Genomic DNA, 5661 nt, shown 5'->3' with positions numbered 1-5661 from the left:
CTTATTTTAATAAGCTATCTATGATAGCCTATCAAAACAACTTAAAACTTATATAAAACAATTTAACCACATTTCATCTTTAGTTATAAAGATAGGTTACACGTAAAACACTTAATTAAGCTTAAAATGATAATTCAAAGCATAAAATAGCCTATGATAGCCTTTTGATTAGTTTTTTTTCTATCTTCTCTCTTTGTAGTCTCGAACATACAGAAAATGCAGATCCTTTGCATAATATATTTCTGCTAGCATTCCCCAACCCCCCCCCCCCCCCCCCCCCCTCTCCAAAAAAAAATGCAAAACCATCCTTTAATTTATCCAACAATTCAACCTTAATAACACAGCTGGTATGTAGTGATTGAGCAACGCAACATTACCATATAAGTTCCATGTCCATTAGAAATTCTATAATATATATCTACGAATCACAGACACGGTACACAACACTGACACATTGACATAGCTAAGAATTTGAATTTCAAAAAACAAATTAATTGAATGTAATCACATGTGTCGGTGCTACAAATATATACATTACTTATGAGTTATTTCTACAAAAGAACTATTAACAGCCATTAATAAGATACTAAAGTATACCTTGGTACAATCGGCCACCGCTTTTTTATACTCTCCAACTTCTTTATAACAAGAAGCTCTGCACGACAAAACCTCCACCGTACCAGCACCATCCCCAGCTTTCTCTAGAAGAATAAGAGCCCATGAAAGCCATTTAATAGCATCAACAAATTGTCCCTGTTTGTAATTATCCATCCCTTTGCCTTTAGCAGAAGAACCTGATATCCCAGCAGGAGGAGGTGGAAGCCCATCAAGCTCAGTGGTTGTCCCACCAACATCATGGTTTCCTCCTCCAAACTCAGTACCTCAATCATCAATTTCAGAAGATGCCGCCGCACCTCCACCACCACCACCTCCAGATGATGGAGTGGTAGATGTGAAAAACATATCCATTGGATCACCCCCAGAAGCTTGAACTGGTGTTGGATTCGAAAAAGCCGAAGATCCAGTAAAATCAACATCAATTCCAACACTACCACCACTTGATGGAAATGCATTGGTGCTTGGTTTTGTAGCATTCTGAAAATCTCCAAAACCATCATCTTGTGAATCAATCTTTGAAGGTTTAGCAGCTGAATTAAGACTAGAAGATGGCTTAGATCCAAAACCAGCCAATGAACTAAAAGGATCTTTATTACTAGATGCAGCAACACCAACACCGCTTTGAATGGAAGGACCTCCAAGATTGGGACTTCTATTAGAATTCAAATTAAAACCACTCCCAGAAGATGATCCCAAAGAAGAACCACTTTGCGGCGTATTCGAAGTTTTAGGCAAAGAATTAGCCATATTTGACATTGAAAAAGAGGGTTTGTTAGGTGCTGGAGTTGCATTTTTAAGAGGAACATTGTTTGAAGAAGAAGAAGAACCTTGACCCAATGCAGAGGTAACCAAATCCCCAAACAAATTAGGGTTTTTATTAACGATACCAATGCTAGCACCCGTAGGTTGAGTTGATCCCCAACTTTTCCCGAAGATATCACCGACCATCGACGGTGGTGCACCGGGTAACCCCGCCGGAGTTTGAACGGGTTGGTGGGTCCATTTTTTGGGCTGTGCTGATGAATACGAAGGAGTTGAATAGGAATTTGAAGGAAACAGAGGGAGTGGTGGTGGTTAAGGAGTGTGGTGGTGAGATAGAGAGAAGTGAGAGAGATCTGTTTGGAGATGAAAAGAGAGTGGTTGTGTGATGAAATTTCTAAAATGTCCCTTGCCACATGTCATTTTTTTATGTGGGTGTAGGAGTGGTATTGCCACCTATGGTGGTACACCTATCAGGACTCTTATCATTATGTCACATTTGTATTCACAATCATCTCGTTTTTTTTAAGGAAAATGCTAACAAGTGCCCTAAGGACATTGTTTAAGCATCTAAAAGTAGCAACTTTTGCATTTGAAACTGTACGGTTATGACTTTAACATGTGTTTGACTTGTATTTTCAAGACATAATTTCTATTTGTGGGTTCCTTAAACAATGCCCTTAGGGCACTTGTTAGCAATACCCTTTTTTTAAACAACCAAATATTATTAAAGTCTGGCCCGCAGCAGTCACTCTACCAAAACCCGAAGCATAAAAAAACCCTTATTCTTTTTTTAAACAATCACCAGGGTTCCAACACCACTCATAATACAACCACGCGGAGGTTTTGGCTTGGCTCAAATTCCACCGCCACGATACCCAACCTGACATCATCCACCAAATCCTCCACCACTAAACTTTAATCTTTGAATATCTTATCATTTCTAAATTTTCAAAATTACTCAAATCGTCGAATGACAAATTATCAAAAACCCTTTGCGAAGTATCTTCCTGTTTGCTTCCCCACTCAACACTCCAAATGATGAAACAAGCTGGGTGGTGTGATAAAGTTGAAACTTAGCCAATTCATAATCCCCTGCCAAACCAAAGAAATGATGTTACAATGCAAGAAAAGATGAGTCAATGTTTCTTTGGAAGCTTCGCAATACACTATTCAACAATTTTTCCGGATTGAAAACAATTTTTAAAGCAAGGTTGCATCTTGTTGGGATTAGATCATGGAGTAGCTTCCAAGAGAAATGCCACCACCTTAGAGGAAGCTGGACTCAACCATAAGTAACCATACACTTTCTCTTGTAAGGGAAACAAATTTCTATCTACTATAAACAACCTTACCAACGCCTCGCACATTGACTTTACCGTAAACACCCAAACTCCTCCGGAAGGCACACCCGCTTATCCTCCTCTTGGACAACCCTCTACCAACCAACAACATCAAAAGACTATTAAATAAATTCATATCCCAAAGAAACATACCTCTGCTCCATGGAAAAGACCACCTCTACAAACCTTGTATATATTTCCCAATTTCACTAAGAATACACTCCTTTTGAGACAAAAACGAATATAAATGAGGAAAGCGATTACGAAAATAAATGCCTTCCACCCACCCATCGTTCCAAAAACTAGTACTCTCTCCGTTACCCACTTTTTTTTTTCTTCCACTTCCTTACCAACCAAATATCCTTCCACTATCTAGAAGCAAAACTTGGCCATATGTCACATTCCCCCTCACCCCCGTTTTAGAAATGTGACTCCAATATTTATCCACAAGCACCTCCGTCCAAAGCGAATTCTCTCCATCTAGCAACCTCCACTTTACCAAAAGACTCAAATTAACGAACCTAATGTCTCTCACACCAAGACCTCCCTTACTCTTCAACTTACAAATAGTCTTCCACTTCATGACTATGTCTCTTTATAAAAAATCGATTGAATGGTTCATTATATCTTGGTTTTGACCCAAAAGTGAAAAATAGAATTAGTGACTCAAAACAGATATTTCAGTAAAAAATACAGAGAAGAATTGGATCTGAGTTTGAAATTTGACACGCAGTATACGCATAGTATAAGGATTCTCTGTGCCAAAACATAGATTGATTAAGCTAAATAGGTAGTTCCACATCTGTATGTAAGGATTCTTTCTGTAACAAAGACAGGAGGTGTCTGGATGCATGATTGTTAGTGGAGTATTGAATCTTTGTCCAACAAAAGTGGAAATAGAACACTTGTTTAAATCATAATACATCTAAGCTAAATAGGTAATGTATCCGTTTTCAAAAAATAAATGCCAATTGGGGTTTCTCAAATTTTTATTTATAATGCCAAGGACATGAATCATAGTTGAATCTAGATAATAGTTGTTAACTTTGTAATATCTATATATTAAAATTGGAAATTTATTTTGCTCTTGAACAGGAAAACAGGAAACATTTGGAGAAATGGAATAGAATATAGAGACACATATTGTCAAATGGTACCATTGCTTCTTACTGAGGATGGTTATGTGTTGTTAATGTTTAACATCTATTACCAACAACGATATACATTTGCATCTCTATATAATTGGAGAGAAAACCTTGAAACTGCATAGATCATAGTTAGAGAGCTACATTTTGTCACAATTTGTATATGAGCGCTAAGAATTATCTGTTTAATTTTTTTTTAAGAAGCATTTATTCTAAATTTAATTATAAAATAGAAACTGCATTCAAGCACATCTGTGAGGGGGAAGAGAAACCCTAATTTCTAGGGGAAGAGAATTGGAACTCCGTTCCCCTTGAAGTTTGAATATATATATATATATATATATATATATATATATATATATATATATATATATATATATATATATATATATATATATATTATGTTCTTTCATCATCTGAAACCCTCATCTCTGAGGTAGGTTATTGTTTAGCAACTTTTTTCCATTTGATTCTTGGTTTCATTGCTTAGCTTTCTTCTTGTATGAAAACTTTAAAATATGCTCTTTCTTTGGCTATTTTGCCATTATACTCATATTCCTTATATGATTTTGAATAAATGAAAGATACAATAAAAAAATTTATTGAGAAAGAAAATTGTGTTTTGTTCTTAGTCATTAAACAATAATATAGTAGAGGGAAACCAGTAAATAAACACATGATAAAAGTTATTTTCTTCTTCTTTTGTCATTGAATGGATTCAAAGGAGGTTTCTCATTTTCCAAATAAGGAGGTTTTTCTTCCTTGGATGCCTCGAAGATCTCTTACATGGTTTATCACCCCTTCCAATTTTAATTCTTGAGAATATCCCAGAGGATGATAGATTAAAATCTTTTATTTCTTTGATTGATACATTATATTTGCACTTTAAGATTCTTCTGATTGTTATTGGAATATTGGCTATCTCTAGACTCAAAAAAATTATAGAGTATGAAGCAAGAATAGTGACATAGTGTGATCAAAGCATAAAACACACTTTACATATTAGTGTTCAAGTAACAGCAAGCGAAAATCACCGTGCCATCTTGAGTGTAATCGTCGTCTTGCCCTTTTTCTTCAACCACTTCCATGATTCCCTAACTAAGGTAGAAACCTTACTAATGCAATAATTGAGTTTACTCTTGTCAGAAAACTAAGGTAGAAATCAACGGAGGCAAGGCAAAACCCAGATTGAACCCAAATTACCCAGAATGCTCTCTCAATCGATCCAATCACAAACCCCCAAATCACTTTCTGAATAAAAACCCCCAAATCTATTGCTGCTCAAAACCCCCAAATCTATTACTGAACCCAAATCGTTTTCCACTTCCTCTTCTTCAAATCGATTCCCTCTTCCTCTTCTGCCAAAGCTAGTAAACACTCGACCTCTGTTCTCACTACCGTCTCGTCTCCGCCGCAGCTCTGTTTTGCTTCACCCGAGGTTAGTGTTTGTTCTGTTGAGGATGGTTTGTCCCTGGCCGTTTCTCGCTCCGTTGGAGACGACGGTGGCGCTGGATAAACCAGTGACGGTGGCACCGGAGATTTTGGGAAAAACTTTTGCTCAGGCCGTGGCTAAATCTGATGATTATCAGGTAACCCAACTACCTCCCAAAACAGTGATTGGTGATAAGGTTAAAATTAAAATTACACAAGAGGTTTATGCAACTGAGATGAGAGATTGCAGCACTCATCTCCATGGACGGGTTACTATGCAACAATCTGATACACCTTTTACAACACAAACCTTGAAGCTTAAATTGAAGAATTTCTGGTCTGGCCTTGGTGAGTGGTCTGTTACT

General features: G+C 36.9%; 1 pseudogene; it reads right to left on the bottom strand.

The window, feature by feature from the left end:
• Nucleotides 1-354: 354 nt before the first annotated feature.
• On the bottom strand, nucleotides 355-1692 carry LOC146908765 (uncharacterized; annotated as a pseudogene).
• Nucleotides 1693-5661: the final 3969 nt, after the last annotated feature.

Source organism: Medicago sativa, chromosome 7, assembly GCF_051527215.1.
Source record: "Medicago sativa cultivar Bolivia chromosome 7, Bolivia_mono, whole genome shotgun sequence".
Taxonomy (NCBI): Eukaryota; Viridiplantae; Streptophyta; class Magnoliopsida; order Fabales; family Fabaceae; genus Medicago; species Medicago sativa.
The sequence above is the reverse complement of the archived record's forward strand: the minus strand, read 5'-3'. Positions and strand labels throughout refer to the sequence as shown.